The sequence below is a fragment of the Microcebus murinus genome, chromosome 5, assembly GCF_040939455.1.
Source record: "Microcebus murinus isolate Inina chromosome 5, M.murinus_Inina_mat1.0, whole genome shotgun sequence".
Lineage (NCBI taxonomy): Eukaryota > Metazoa > Chordata > Mammalia > Primates > Cheirogaleidae > Microcebus > Microcebus murinus.
The window spans coordinates 113,106,328-113,123,139 of NC_134108.1; positions in this window are offsets into that span (position 1 = coordinate 113,106,328).

A 16,812-nucleotide genomic window follows, 5' to 3' on the forward strand; every position below is an offset into this window, starting at 1 on the left:
AGCAACCTCAAACTCCTGGGATCAAACAATCCTCCTGCCTCAGCCTCCCGAGTAGCTGGGACTACAGGTATGTGCCACCATGCCTGGCTAATATTTTCTATGTTTTTAGTTGGCCAATTAATTTATTTCTATTTTTAGTAGCGATGGGGTCTTGCTCTTTCTCAGGCTGGTCTCCAACTCCTGAGCTCAAAGGATCCGCTCACCTGGGCCTCCCAGAGTGCTAGGATTACAGGCATGAGCCACCATGCCTGGCCTATATTTACATTTTTATAAGTCCTTTTCTTGTCTCTCTCATTAGAAGATCACTAGATTTTCATATCAGTTTCTGCATTTAACTTGTTATTTTGGCTGGAGTATATGAAAAATAAATCCAGCCTCATACAAATATGTAGGTGTAATATTTTTCGTAACATTTTTCAAAGAATTGTCGATATTCATCTTCAGTACTACACTAAAAGGACACAGGCATTGGCTTCTTAAAAGTTATTTGCACTGTGGAACCTGAAACTCTATCATTGAATATTTCATATTGTTTCATTAAAATCCATAGGTTTATTTTGCACATTGAATGGATCTTGTACTAACGCACGTGTAGCAGCCAAAGGACAACTTCCCCTTCACCCTCTGAAGGTTTGCTAAAATATCAACTTTACAAAAGGAAAATTATTAGGAGAAATGGCATACAAATTTATTAACATGCACAGGGAGAAAATCACAGAGTGATTATTACCCCACTGTGCAATGTGGTACAGATGGTTATATACCCCTCTTCTTGTGGCATGGTAAATGATTTTTAGGGGAATTTAATGGGCTTGAAGAACATACAGTGGCGTGGGACAAAGTCTGTTAGGCCCACAGAGCAGACAGTGGTTTGGGACAAAAGCCTGTCCAGGTGTGTTGACAGACTTGGGTCTTTCTTAGATGAGTTCAGTTAATAAAAACTCAGAAAAAGGACCAGAGATAATTGTTTTCTTCTTTTGTGGTGGGTCTGGACTTTAGGCAGATAAAAGAACTTAAGAGAATAACTTCATCCTGTGCGTTGGAATAGGCAGAGGATTGCGAAAAGGGAGGAGGTCAGAAAGACGAGGCTTCTTCAATTCAACATGTCAGAGTGCCGTATTGGTTTGGGGTACTGGTTTCTGAGCCCCACTCAACCTGAGTTCTTCTTCCACCACATCACGGAGGTGAGCACAGCTCCAAGGAGAACCAGGCCAGGAGGGAGGCCCACCATGGGGACGCTGGGCTGGGAAGACGGCTCTGGGAAAGGACGGGAAGGTGAAGGGCCTGACCCAGGCTCAGCCCTGACCCTGCTGAAGGGCCCCTGCTTTCCCTGAGAAGAGACGTGACCCCCACGCCCTCCTTACCCCATCTCAGGAGCTCGTGCTGCACATGGCACGTGTATCTCTGCTCCTGTCCAGAAGGCACCACCACAGTCGCCCACTTCTGGAAGGTTCCATCCCCTGCAGGCCTGGTCTGCACAAGATCCATGTCCTTGGTCTGGTCCTCCCCATCCCGCTGCCAGGTCAGTGTGATCTCCATAGGGTAGAAGCCCAGGGCCCAGCACCTAGGTGATGTCCTCATCAGGGCTGGGGTGGTGCCACATATATGTGGGTCACATATGTCTTTGGGGATCTGAGGGAAGAGTCAGGAAATGCAGGCATTATAAATTACCTCCTACGTGCCCTGAAGCAGGTCTCGTGACATCCTGAGGAGGGACAGGACACTTGGGGTCAGGGGTGGGCTGTAAAACACTAGCCTGGACTTTGGTATCAGGAATAATGTTCCTGATCCTTGGAAAATTCTAGAATCAGGGTAAGACAGCCCAAGTTAAGAGGCTCTAGGTCTCTTAGAGGGACTTTGGGTTCTGACCTGGGTGGAGGCTGAGAGACACAGAAAAGCTGGAGTCAGACCTCCAAAGACATTGAGTGTGGGGCAGAGAATAAAGCCCCAAAGAAAAGAGAGAAGAGCCTCTGGGCTGAGAGGAGCCTCCCTGTGAATCTTTAAACTCCACAAGGAAGAGGAAGGACCCCAGAGAGGGAGTGTGGTGCTGCCTTCTGTGTTCCTCTACGGGTCTCAGGGTCATAAGAAGTCCCCTCTTGATCTCCTCATGTGATACCAAAGACGGCAAAAGGAAGTAGGATGAGAAGTGGAATGAAATGGAGGAATAATTCTTAGAGGAGCTAATTTTAAGCTTTCCAAAAAGTCCATTGACATTTAAATTTTTTTTTTCTTCAGCAAAAATTATACCAACGGGAAAGGAACAGAGGGACCAGTCACATAATTTAAAAGGGACTTCAGTCAACTGAAAAAAATTCCCCAAAACAGGATCCAAAACAGAAAAAGCAAAAAGGCCTTATTTTTTTCAAAAACAAAAATTATAGCCTGAGTGTTGGGGTTTTTTTGTTTGTTTGTTTGTTTTTTGAGACAGAGTCTTGCTCTGTTGCCCAGGCTACAGTGAGTGCCATGGCATCAGCCTAGCTCACAGCAACCTCAAACTCCTGAGCTCAAGCGATCCTCCTGCCTCAGCCTTCCGAGTAGCTGGGACTACAGGCACGGGCCACCATACCTGGCTAATTTTTTCTCTATATATTAGTTGGCCAATTAATTTCTTTCTATTTATAGTAGAGACGGGGTCTCGCTCTTGCTCAGGCTGGGTTTGAATTCCTGACTGAGCTATCTGCCCACCTCGGCCTCCCAAAGTGCTAGGATTACAGGTGTGAGCCACCGCGCCTGGCCGTGAGTGTCAGTTTTTAAGTTAGCTGACTTTTGACCATACAGCTATTTGAAAAATCTTTTCAAATCTCCTATCAGATTCCAGCAAGGACAAACAGCCAATATTCCTGGCCTTTTAACTTTTTTCTTTCTTTCTTTTAAACCAGAGGTACCATTCCAAATGAATCATAAAACCAGTAAGCTATAGCCAAGTTATGAGTTAACCAAGGATACACTAGGCATCTCCAAAGAGGTGCAGCGCCGTTCTCATGAGATCCAGAACCACCACAGATATCTCGAGAAAAGGAAAGATCCCTAGCAGTGAATGGGATGGAACCCATTCTCTCTGGCTGTGTTCTCTACAATCTCAGCTCCTCAGCTGACTGCACACAAAGGCCCAAAACCGCCATGTGCCCCACAGACAGAGAAGACAGGAAATCAAATGCTGCCCTCGGAAGGAAAGGGGAAATGGGTTCCTCAGAAAGTCAAGAGCACAGAAATAATTTCTGTTTGGTATATTTATTCCTAGCAACTCAATCCAATAAGTCTCTTCATGAAAAGTAGGAAGTAATTTTCTAGGTTTAGAAATAAGAAGTGTTCTGGTGTGGTAGCTCACGCCTGTAATCCTAGCACTCTGGGAGGGAAGCTAAGGCAAGAGGATCGCTTGAGGTCCTGAGTTTGAGACCAGCCTGAGCAAGAGTGAGAGCCCATCTCTACTAAAAATATAAAGAATTAGCTGGGTGTGGTGGCGCATGCCTGTAGTCCCAGCTACTTGGGAGGCTGAGGCAGGAGGATTGCTTGAGCTCAGGGGTTTGAGGTTGCTGTGAGCTGTGATGATGCCACTGCACTCTACCTGGGGCAACAGAGTGAGCCTCTGTCAAGAAAGAAAGAAAGAGAAAGAGAGAGGGAAGGAGGGTGCGAGAGAGGGAAGAAGGGAGGAAGGAAGGGAGGGAGGAGAAAGGGAAAGGGAAGGAAAGAAAAAAAGAAAAGAGGCCGGGTGCGGTGGCTCACGCCTATAATCCTAGCTCTCTGGGAGGCCGAGGCCAAGGCGGGTGGATTGCTTGAGGTCAGAAGTTCAAAACCAGGCCCAGCACAGTGGCTCACGCCTGTAATCCTAGCTCTCTGGGAGGCGGAGGCAGGTGGTTTGCTCGAGGTCAGGAGTTCAAAACCAGCCTGAGCAAGAGTGAGACCCTGTCTCTACTAGAAATAGAAAGAAATTAATTGGCCAACTAATATATATAGAAAAAATTGGCCGGGCATGGTGGTGCATACCTGTAGTCCCAGCTACAGGCTGGGAGGCTGAGGCAGGAGGATCACTGGAGCCCAGGAGCTTGAGGTTGCTGTGAGCTAGGCTGATGCCACGGCACTCACTCTAGCCTGGGCAACAAAGCGAGACTGTCTCAAAAAAAAAAAAAAAGAAAAAAGAAATAAGAGCTGTGTCCTGGAGAGGGCATAGATGAGCAGTCTCAATGATCCCCACCTCCAGCAAAAAAAAAAAAAAAAAAAAATCACTTCCAGCAATAAGCTAAGATAGCAAAAGACCCTTGTTGCCATAGACAGTTAAGGATGGTGTCTGTGTGAATGGTAGCTCTGTTATCTCACAAATTTATGGGGGGCCACCAGTCACAGACCTGTTAGTCAGTGACACTGAATAGGCTGTCCTGGGGTTGGAGTTTCCCAGGACTAACCAGGCAGCAAGTGTTGAGATGACAAAAGCTCCTTATAGATGGGACTTCTAAATAAGACAGATTGCTCAAAGAGCTCAATGCATTCAGAACAAAAAGTATGCTGCTAAAAATCTTACCTATCTTATTTTACCAGTCATTTTCAGACTGGCCACCTGATGTGACACAAAAATTACACCTCCTGGATAGCAGAGGTCAAGAAAGAGTGGGTCCACTTGGTCATAAGTCAAGCTCTTAAGGACATAAAATGAGAGGGAAACCACATCTGGTTTTTATCTTGGGGACCCACAACAATGTGGAACATGAAACATTATCAATGACTATTTCATATTCTGTTATATTAAAATCCATAGGTCCGTTTCAAACATTGAATGGATCTGTACTAATGCATGATTTTTCTGAAAAAGAAAGCATTGTTTCAACAAGTGATATAGATCTTTTGGTGTTGATACATTTAATTAAAAATTGTCACAGAATCACATTTGTTAATATTACTCAGATAGCACCAGAAAGAGCTAGGAGTGTTGGAAAGCTGTCAAGCTTATGTTGGTGGATACAAGGTCTACAAAATCCTAATTTTCTTTTGAGAGCTCACATTTTATCATTAGCAATGATACTGTCAGTGGATTATCTGGAAGGGACAGGCTTGAGTTCATTTTTGAGAAAATGTTAGCCAACTATCCAAGTCTACATAGTTTCTCTGTTATTCTTCCTTTTAAAGCAAACATGGTATTTCATTAAAAACAAAAAACACAGGCCGGGCGCTGTGGCTCACGCCTGTAATCCTAGCTCTTGGGAGGCCGAGGCGGGCAGATTGCTCAAGGTCAGGAGTTCAAAACCAGCCTGAGCAAGAGTGAGACCCCGTCTCTACTATAAATAGAAAGAAATTAATTGGCCAACTGATATATATATAAAAAATTAGCCGGGCATGGTGGCACATGCCTGTAGTCCCAGCTACTCGGGAGGCTGAGGCAGGAGGATCGCTTGAGCCCAGGAGTTTGAGGTTGCTGTGAGCTAGGCTGACGCCACGGCACTCACTCTAGCCTGGACAACAAAGCGAAACTCTGTCTCAAAAAAAAAAAACAAAAACAAAAAACAGGGTAGCATAGCTCACAAAATGATTTTTGTTGACATGCACATCCTATTTTGGAATGTAGTAAAAGTGCTTTAGGTATACTTCCTATTTAATCATATCAGATAGTAAAAATGTGGACTCTAGAATGGAGATTTAATAGTGTTAATAATTTTTAAATACTTCAACCAGGACATAATTAATTGAAATCTTTTTCTTCTTCAATTAAGAGATGGTGAAGGCCGGGCGCGGTGGCTCACACCTGTAATCCTAGCACTCTGGGAGGCCGAGGCGGGAGGATTGCTCAAGGTCAGGAGTTGGAGACCAGCCTAAGCAAGAGCGAGACCCTGTCTCTACTAAAAATAGAAAGAAATTAATTTGCTAACTAAAAACAAAGAAAAAATTAGCCAGGCATGGTGGTGCATGCCTTTAGTCCCAGCTACTCAGGAGGCTGAGGCAGTAGGCTTGCTTGAGTCCAGGAGTTTGAGGTTGCTGTGAGCTAGGCTAACCCCACAGCACTCTAGCCCGAGCAACAGAGTAAGACTCTGTCTCAAAAAAAAAAAAAAAAAAAAAAAAAGAAAGAAAGAGGTAGTGAAGAATATAACTACTATTGCAGGTGGGTACTGTAGCCTCCATTCTTGCTAAGGTTTACTTTAGTGCAGATAATGTCTTAGTGATGTTATAAAAATAGTTTTGACCTTGTAGATCCCATTAAGGGGTCTCAGTAGCTCTGAGGGTTCCACAGACTACACATGAGCTTCCCTTTTGGAGCTGGGGGTAGTTTGTGCCTGAAGGCACCACATAGAGATTCTCTCATGCTCCATTTTGGTTTTATGTATCCATATCCCAGAAAGACACTGGTGTAATCCGCTAGAGAAATAATATCAGCCCTTTGTTTTAAAGGGTCTAATGCATTTGTCTTGAGGCACATGTATTAGTGTCAAGAGCAATTATCTTAGTCCAATGGGCTGTTATAACAAAAATGAGACAGACTGGGTGGCTTAAAAACAATAGAAATTTATATTTTTTTCATTTGTTAACAAGTGAAGCTGACGTTTATTCATTTTCTCTGCCATGTTTAATTGTCTAATACACCACAGTTTATCCATTTTATTTTGAAAACATAGATGCCTTGCTGACAGTTTGTATTTTTTACATTGCAATGGTGGTGCCCTGAAACTTCCGGGACAGTGCACCCACTCAGGGCAGGAGGGCAGAGGCCAGTCTTAACTGGGCAGCACCAACCACAGCAATCAAACACTTGGTGAGATAACTCTGATTGGTATCCAAAGGAAGCAGGAATTACACTCTCACCAGCAGACAATGTGAGAGTTCCTTCCTAAACAACAGAACTGTATTTATCACCATTCTGGAGGCCAGGAAGTCCCAGATCCAGTTGCCAGCCAGCTCCTTTCCCCATGAGGGCCCACTTTCTCATGGACAGCCATCTTCTCCCCAGGGCCTCTCGTGGCAGAAGGGCCACGGCAGCTTTCTGGGGTCTCTTTTATAAGGGTCCTAATCCCATTATGAGGACTTTATCTTCATGACATAATCACCTCCCAAAAGCCCCACTTCCAAATATCATCTCACTGGGGATTAGATTTTAACATATGAATTTCAGGGGGGGCATAAATATTCAGTATATAGCAGCAATGCTGTTGAATAGAACATTCTGTAATGACAAAATTGTTCTATATCTGTGCTGTCTAATATGGTAGCCACTAGTTACATGTGGCTAATGAGCACTTGGAATGTGGCTAGTGTGCTAAACAGTTGACTTTTTTATTTTATTCAAATAATTTAACTATACATAGCCATGTGTAGCTAGTAGTTACTGTTTTTGATAGTGCATATCTAGTGTGTTCTTTCAATGTCCCACCTTTTTGGGTAAAAAGGATACCTTGTGACTATGGATTTAAGTATTAAATATATTAAAATTATTAATATCTTCATTTGAAAGACATGGATTTGTCTATGTGGGTTTTAGACATGTCCTTAACATACACCATGCCAAAGAAAGTTGAATATATGGCTGAGCGTGGTGGCTCACCACTGTAATTCTAGCACTCTGGGAGGCTGAGGCAGGCAGATAGCTCAAAGTCAGGAGTTCGAAACCAGCCTGAGCAAGAGTGAGACCCTGTCTCTACTAAAAATAGAAAGAAATTAATTGGCCAACTAAAAAATATATAGAAAAAATTAGCCAGGCATGGTGGCGCATGCCTGTAGTCCCAGCTACTCAGGAGGCTGAGGCAGCAGGATTGCTTGAGCCCAGGAGTTTGAGGTTGCTGTGAGCTAGGCTGACGCCATGGTACTCTAGCCAGGGCAACAGAGTGAGACTCTGTCAAAAAAAAAAAAAAAAAAAAAAGAAAGTTTAATATGTATTTTAACAATTAGAGTGTACTGAGTCATCAAAACATGATTTATCAGCTGTCATCAAAACATGATTTATTGCCATTTTCAAAAATGGCAATCACCAGAGCTAATCTTTGTCTATGTAGTATTGAAAATCTGTTATCTGAAATACTTGAGCCCAGAATCATTTTGGATATCAGATTTTTTGTTTTTTGTGGATTTTGGAACATTTTCATATACATAATGAGATAATTTAGGGATAAAACCCAAGTATAAACATGAGATGCTATAGGGGTATCTCTACACTGCAGAGCCTGTACACATGCCATGTTATTACCCTTTGTGGTCATGCTTGAGAGGGGGAATCTGGGCATGCACAAAAGAGATACATTATAGCTGAAAGGGGCTGGGAAGGTCTTTTTTCCCCCTGTGGAGGCTGAGCAGTATATCATGTGTATCATGTACCTATGTTTTGACTGTGACCTGTCACATTAGATTGGGTGTGGGATTTTCCACTTGTGCCATTGTGATAGCAGTCAAACAGTTTTGAATTTTGTAGAATTTTGATTGTTGGGTTTTTGGATTAGGGGTGCTTAACCTGTATTTCATTAAGACTCTTGGCATTCTTATTTCTTTAACCTGGTGAACAAAAGGAGGCACATAAGTCTTCACTTAGCCCAACAGAAAGTATTTATTGAAGAAATATCCTCTAAGCCCTGTAGACATATTTTCTGAATTATAAGCTAAAAATTTAAACCTTAGGACACCTGAGCATTCTTTTCCTCTTACCCACCCTTACTTCCCACACCCAGCTTTCTCCTAAATTCAAACATAGCTCAGTTCCTCTTCACTCTTGGACCCCTCTCTCCTCATTGTCTCTACCTAAATTAAAACATATGTGAAGTTTTTATAACTGTGGAGTGAAGGATTCTCTAAGCACAACCAAAAGATGAAAAACTATAAATAAAAAATAAAATGCCTCTATGTCAGCCACAAACTCACAAATATACAAATGTGTGCCTATGACCAAAAGCAAAGACACATAAAGAATTAGCAGACAAGAGTAACATGTATCAATGTTTATCAGGCAAATACCACCAGGAACACACCTGTAGTGTTCCTGCAAAAAACTTGGGCTTTTTGCTCATTGGGGCAAGAGAGAATGCACACCAAGGGGAAGCATGGGCCATTCTAGAAAGTTAGGAAAAACATAATATAGAATTTGGGCCTTGGTCAGATGATTTGAGGGAGAGCTACGGAGGCAGGAGTTCACTCTAGATTGTGTGTTGTCCAGATGCAGGAGCAATTTGAATTTGAATGTCTCAAATCTTCCTTGTAATAAGAATAAAGCAGTAATTGGTACAGAAATAGCCATCACTCGTATTAGCCAGCAGGGAGATGCCTGGGATTTTGCAAGTTCCAGGGAGCCTTGTTTTTGCATGTGCTTAGTAAGATAAGGAGTGTCAGAAAAATGGGGCAGATGTTGGAGGGAGAAATTGGATTAGGTGGTGAATCTTTATGGTAGAATTTTGTTTTGATTTATTCATTTTAATTGTGTTTGTTTTAATGGGCAATATCACGACATGCTTGAATGAGCCAGTAGGGATGGACTGATGATGCAGGAGAGGGAGGGTCCAATCCTGTGTCCCAGTGCGGGGCAGTACTCACCTGAGTCCTTCTTCTTTTTTAGAGTGAAAAAAGAAATAAGCTCATCTAAGAGTGAGGGGTGGGAAAGGATTGAAGAGGTGTGGGGAGAGAGGAGAAAGTGAGAAATAGAGTCGCCTTGGAGGTGAGAGACTGAACTGACCTGGGAAATGACCTCCAGAGAGTGCAGGACTGGGTTGTGAGGGTGTGTGCTCATCAACTCAGAGACAGAGAGAGCGAGAGTGAGGGGAGAGAGATTGATCCAGCACTTGGGCAGCAGCAGGAAAATATATAACAGACTAGACCAAAATGCAACAAAATCTCTGGTGTGAGGATTAAGGGTTATTTTTAATTTTTCATTTATCCTTATCAGCATTTTATTATTTATTTTTGAGACAGAATCTCACTCTCTTGCCCAGGCTGGAGTACCATGGCATCAGCCTAGCTCACAGCAACCTCAAACTCCTGGGCTCAAGCAATCCTGCTGCCTCAGCCTCCCAGGTAACTGGGACTACAGGCATGCGCCACCATGCCTGGCTGATTTTTTCTATTTTTAGTAGAGATGGTGCCTTGCTCTTGCTCAGGTTGTTCTCAAACTCCTGAGCTCAAGCAATCCTCCTGCCTTGGCCTCCCAGAGTGCTAGCATTACAGGTGTGAGCCACCGCGCCTGTCTCTTGCCAGCATTTTATAATTTTCTACAGTGACTAGATATCATATCATATATATTATGCATTATACATATGCATATGCATTATAATCAGAGAAAAGGCTTTGTTTGAAAGTTTAGAAGGGAGGGCAGTTGAGTCCAAAGTCAAGAGCTCAGAGCAAAGAGCTGGAAGCGCAGGGCCCCCACGTCTGGGCTCCAGGGCAGGGAACTTACAGCCTTTCTCCATTTCTCTATGGAGGCCAAGTGGCATCTTTCCCTGCCCTGTGGTGTGTGGTCATTTATTCTTATCTTTTCAGCAATTTGATGATTTTAAGAAGATACAGATTTTTTAGCTTTTTTTCCAGTGGGATGATGTGTCCATATAATCTAGTCCACCTTTTCCAGAAATGGAAATTTTGAGGCAAAATGGTTCAATGAGAAGATCATTGGTCCTAAAATAGAGGATAAGAATCTGAATCTTAACAGATGACCTAGACATGATGTCAAAAATGTCACAAGTGGCTGGGCACGGTGGCCACGCCTGTACTCCCAACACTGTGGGAGGCTAGGTGGGAGGATTGCTTGAGGCCAGGAGTTTGAGACTAACCTGGGCAACATAGTAAGACCCTGTCTCTAAAAATAATTTAAAAAGAAAAGAATTTCACAAGTGTAAGGATTTTTAATGTAATTATTTATTTATTTATTTATTTATTGAGACAGAGTCTCACTCTGTTGCCCAGGCTAGCGTAAGTGCCATGGCATCAGCCTAGCTCACAGCAACCTCAAACTCCTGGGCTCAAGCAATCCTTCTGCCTCAGCCTCCCAAGTAGCTGGGACTACAGGCATGCACCACCATGCCCGGCTAATTTTTTCTATATATATTAGTTGGCCAATTAATTTATTTCTATTTATAGTAGAGATGGGATCTCGCTCTTGCTCAGGCTGGTTTCAAACTCCTGACCTTGAGCGATCTGCCCGCCTCAGCCTCCCAGAGTGCTAGGATTACAGGTGTGAACCACCACACCCACCTAATGTAATTTATTTTTTAAAATACTAATCATATACACACAAGAAAATTGAAAAGATACTCAAGAATATACACAGATAATCAGGTCATATTGTCCCCCCACCCCCACCCCATCACTTTTCCCTCAGGTCCTCTACCCAGAAACTATAACAGTTACAATTTCTCATTTCTCTTCCCAGAAAAATATGTCTATGCATTAATGTGTGTTGTTATGTCAGTAAAGGCTACAGACTGAGAGAAAATATTTGCAAATCATATACTTGATAAAGGCTTGCATCTAGAATAAATAAAGAAGACTAGGCCCAGGTGTGGTGGCTCACGCCTATAATCCTAGCACTCTGGGCGGCCCAGGCGGGTGGATCGCTCAAGGTCAGGAGTTCGAAAGCAGCCTGAGCAAGAGCGAGACCCTGTCTCTACTATAAATAGAAATAAAGTAATTGGTCAACTAATATACATAGAAAAAAACAGCCGGGCATGGTGGTGTCTGCCTGTAGTCCCAGCTACTCAGGAGGCTGAGGTAGGAGGATTGATTAAGGCCAGGAGTATGAGGTTGCTGTGAGTGAGGCTGACGCCAGGGCACTCACTCTAGCCTGGACAACAAAGCGAGACTCTGTCTCAAAAAAAAAAAAAAAAAAAAAAAAGAAAGAGCTAAAGACAGAACTTGGTAAAACCTGACGAGACAAACAGTGCCAAGTAACAACACTGTGTCCTCTCACATTCGGGCCCAGGGACCTGAGGGAACATCCTGTCTTCACCAACGTTGGCTCAAACTACAAGGTTTCACGTAGATGCTCACACTGTTTTACAGCTAACAGAGGTGAAGTTCCGAGTCAAAGTGAAATCTCTCCCGGTCTAGGAAAGAAGACTTAAAGCTGAACAATAAGAAAAGAATTAACCCAATTTAAAAACAGGCAAATGTCTGAACAGACACTTTATCACATAAGACATAGAAATGGCAAGTAAGCGTATGAGAAGATGCTCAACATCACTTATCCCTAAGGAAATGCAAGTGAAAACAATGACATACCATTATACATCTATTAGAATGATTATAATTAGGCCGGGCGCGGTGGCTCAAGCCTGTAATCCTAGCACTCTGGGAGGCTGAGGCGGGAGGATTGCTCGAGGTCAGGAGTTCGAAACCAGCCTGACCAAGACTCAGTCTCTACTATAAATAGAAATTAATTTACTAACTAAAAATATATATACAAAAAATTAGCCAGGCATGGTGGCGCATGCCTGTAGTCCCAGCTACTCGGGAGGCTGAGGCAGGAGGATCGCTTGAGCCCAGGAGTGTGAGGTTGCTGTGAGCTAGGCTGACGCCATGGCACTCACTCTAGCCTGGGCAACACAGTGAGATTCTGTCTCAAAAAACACAACAAAAAACTGGTTATACCAAGTGCTTCTGAGAATGGGGAGCAACATCAACCCTCATTTGTGGCTGGTGCATGTGCATAACTGCAGCCACCATGGAAGATATGTGGCAGTTTCCTGTAAAGCTAAATCAAGGCTCACCATATAGTCCAGTGATCACACTCCTTGGTATTTATCCAACTAATATGAAAACTTGTGTTTGCACAGAAACCTGTACACAAATATTTATAGCAGAACACCCCTCACTGTGGGCTGCACATAGTGACTTCCTTCCAAAGACCACAGTATGAAAAGGGATGCAGATAAAAAGGAACTTTACAGACAGAACTCTGGGAAACTGTCCTTAGTCAGGTGATGAAGGTTAATATCGTCAGTGATGAGTTAAGTCGATACCATGCACCCTTGGTATGTTGTATTTAGAGTGGCACTTCCCCTCTCGGTCTTCTTCGAAACAACCCATGGTCCCAGTCAGCCAAACTCAGGTTGAGGGACATTCTGTTGCACAATAAGCAGGACTCCTTAAAATTATCAGAGTCATTTGCTATGGTTTGAATTTGTCTTCTCCAAAACTCACATGGAAATTTGATCCCAGTGTGGGAGTGTTGTGAGCTGGGGCCTACTGGGAGGTGCTGGGTTATCAGGGCAGATACCTCATGAATAGATTAACACCCTGCTGTGACAGTGAGTGAATTCCTGTTCAGTTGGGACTGGATTAGTTACCAGAGAGCAGGTTTTATAAAAGCAGTTTGGCATCCTAGACTCTCTCTTGCCTTCTGCCTCACCATGTGGTCTCCTTTCCTCTCCTCTGCCATGTTTCCACCCTGCACTTGGCCCTCACCAGAAGCTGGCCAGATGCTGCACTGTGCTCTCCAACTTCCCAGCTTGCAAAATCATGAACAAAATAAACGTTTTAAAAAATAAACCACCTAGTCTCAGGTACTCTGTTATAGCAACACTAAACAGACTAAGACAGTTCTCAAAAACAAGCAAAGTCAAGGGAGGAGGAGCCTTAAGCAGACATGATTGGAACTAAATACAATGTGATATCCTGAATGAAATCTTGGGACAGAGAAAGGGCAGTAGAAGAAACTAATGAAATCCAAATAAAGTAAGGAGTTTGGTGATGATGTATGATATTGTTTCGTCTGTGACAAATGTATGATGGGAATGAAACATGTCAACAATGGAAGACATGGATGTGGGATATATGGCAGCTATATCCCACATAAAAAAGCAAGCTTTGTTACTTTTGTGTGCTCTTAAAATACTCTAAAATAAAAAAATGTTTATTTTTTAAAACAGCCTGCAGAAAAGGAATAGAGAGTTGAAGAAAAAAATTATCTACTTTTTAGCTTTCTCAGGTTTTGTCATCAAGGTGCTAGAAAGGGTTGTGGGTTCTGTACACAAGGGAGGTGTCTTAGCCTCTTGAGCTGCTATAACAAACGTTATTGTAGACTAGGAAACACTACGTTAGCCAGGCGAGGAAGGTTAACGTCATCATTTGGTAAATCAAGTAATATACTGTTGGTATTCTGTATTGAGAGTACTGCATTTCATCTCTGTGATATTATTCCCCAAACCCACAACTCCAGTCAACCAAACTAAAATCAGAGAACATTCTACAATATGCCTGGCCAGTACTGCCCCAAAATGTCAAGATCATTGAAAACAAGGAAGGTGTGAGAAACTGTTACAGACCGGAGCAGGCCAAGGACACACGCCTGGGATTAAATGTTCAGTCGCATCCTAGATGGGATCCTAAAACAGAGAAAGGACAATAAGAAAAAGTAACAGAATCCAAAGTAGGAGTTAGTGTTGTATCAATATTGAGCTGTGGTGAATGTATGATAATAAATTAAGACGTCAAGAATACAAGAAACTGAGCGATATATGAGAACTGCACAATGCCTGCACAGCTTTTCTGTAAATCAAAAAGTATTCTGAAGCTAAAAAGGTTATTCTTAAAAAACAGTCCTCAAAAAAGATTAGTGAGTGGAAGTAAAAATGATCTACTTTTCATTTTCCCAGGGTGTTGTCAGCAAGGGGTCCAAGAGAGGGGCTGTGGGGAGAAGAGACAGAAATCTCAGAAACAGGGCAGGGTTCCTGCTTGGGGCTCTCTCCTTTGGCACAGAAGTCAGCCTCGCGGTCATTGACGCCGGCCACCCCTCCACGGTGTGAACCACAGCCCAGTCCTTCCCCGGCTGCTCAATCAGCATCTCAGAGCACAGGGCAGCGGCGCCCCCCTGTGGCCACGGGGCTGACAACGCGAGAGTCGATCTCCCCAGGGTGACCCTTGGCTGGACAAGGCCATGTACACATGGAGCGCTCATCACATGTCAGATTCGGAAAGTGTTCCCCAAATCCGCGCTGACATATACGTGTCCTCTCCACTGAGTGACTGTGGACTCTGACCTCAGGGCAGAGAGAGGTCTCCCGGCCACACAGCTGGTGCCCAGGTCCGGGAGGGGCCCCACAAACATCCTGTCACTTGTGGTCTAATATTTCTTGAATGAATGAATGACCTATTCATCCTAATGTCCTATTCATCCAAATGCCCTATTCATCCCATAATTCTTTGCTGATCCTCTAGATTTGAAGGTCAAATCAAATCTGCAAACCATGACCTGGGGGCTGGTTTCCAGTTTCCTAATAAGACGATTTGGCACAAGGGTGGGGATTAGGGTGGGGCAAGTGAGGCAGGCACAGTGATTGGGCCAGATCCTGTCTTTATTGGAAAGCTGGTTTGCTTGTCCATGTGTAATGGAAAGCATATTTGCCACTCCCACCTCTGCCCATTTTCACGCCGTCTGAAGCTCGGGCGATCTACAAGGCTGCTCCATTCTCTGCCTCAGGCACTTCTCACCACCTTCTCTCCCCTCGCAGGCCTTGCTCCGACTCTGCCTGAGTGGCCCTAGCTCACAGACAGGGATTGTCTGCCTGCAAGGGGCAGAGCACTGTGCCAGGTACCTTGGGAACGCTGAGAGATCTGAAACCTGCACCTGCCAGCCATCCAGTGCTTTTCTATGGAGCCAAGACACCAGTGTGGAGACAGGAAAGCAGAGGGTTTGGTTTCCAGGCCTGGGGCAGCGGGCAAGGCCCAACACCGCTCGCCTGTTTCCTCGCCTGCAAGAAGACAGAATAGCCATTCCTGCTTTCCAGGGTGGTTGTGAAAGTTTGATGGAGGTTACGTTTTTTTGCAAAACATTTTGTAAATTATAAAACCCCATGCTCATGTTTATATTTTACATCAAAAACAATCATAATACAAAATGGAATGTGGCAAGTGCTAATTAAGTGAAAAGAAAATAAGTGGTGTGGTTTCAGCTGAGCTGATCAAAAGTATAAAAAAAGTTACTGAAAAAGGTTGAACTGGGTTTGGGTAAGTGGCCGGGACTAACCAGTAGGACTTTACCTGGACATGGTCCTCTTTTTTTTTTTTTTTTTTTGAGACAGGGTCTCACTCTCAGCCTAGCTCACAGCAACCTCAAACTCCTGGGCTCAAGCAATCCTTCTGCCTCAGCCTCCCAAGTAGCTGGGACTACAGGCATGTGCCACCATGCCCGGCTAATTTTTTTCTATATATATTAGTTGGCCGATTTTTTTCTTTCTATTTTTAGTAGAGATGGGGTCTCACTCAGGCTCAGGCTGGTTTCGAACTCCTGACCTTGAGCAATCCGCCCGCCTCAGCCTCCCAGAGTGCTAGGATTACAGGCGTGAGCCACCGGGCCGGCCAAGAACATGGTCTTCTGGATACCTGCACACCAGTTACGTCTCGCCGCCTTTGTCCTCTGCCTTCGCTTTTCACAGGTGCCGAGCGCCCCCGCGGCTTATTTCAGCGGCCTGTGAAGGCCTGTTCTTTTCCTCTAGGCTCTAGGTGACGGGTTTTGGTGGATGTGTGTGTTTTAGTTGTAGGTAATTTAGCCCTCATGTTTCCAAGAGTAAATTAAGACTGGGGACAAGACAAGATCCTAGCGCTCTGTGGGACCCGAGGCGATCCGTCGGGGGAGGGGCAAGCCGGTGGGCGTGACGGGCCTTCCCGGGCATCCGGCGCTTAGGGTGGGCTCTCCTGACCTTGGCGGGCCCACCGCCTCGCGCGGGCTGGGTGCGCGGCGGCGGGAGAGGAGGACCCCAGCCCGCGCGGGGTCGCCTGCGCCCGGGGCCGGCGCGCGCCGGGCGGGAGCGCTCAAGCTGCTGGTCCCCGAGGAGCTCTGCGCCCTTGGCTGCGTCTGGGTCCTGGGAAGGCGTCAGGTGCGTAGGGCGGCGGTGCCGGCCGGCGGAGGGTGTTTGTCCGTGCTCCGCC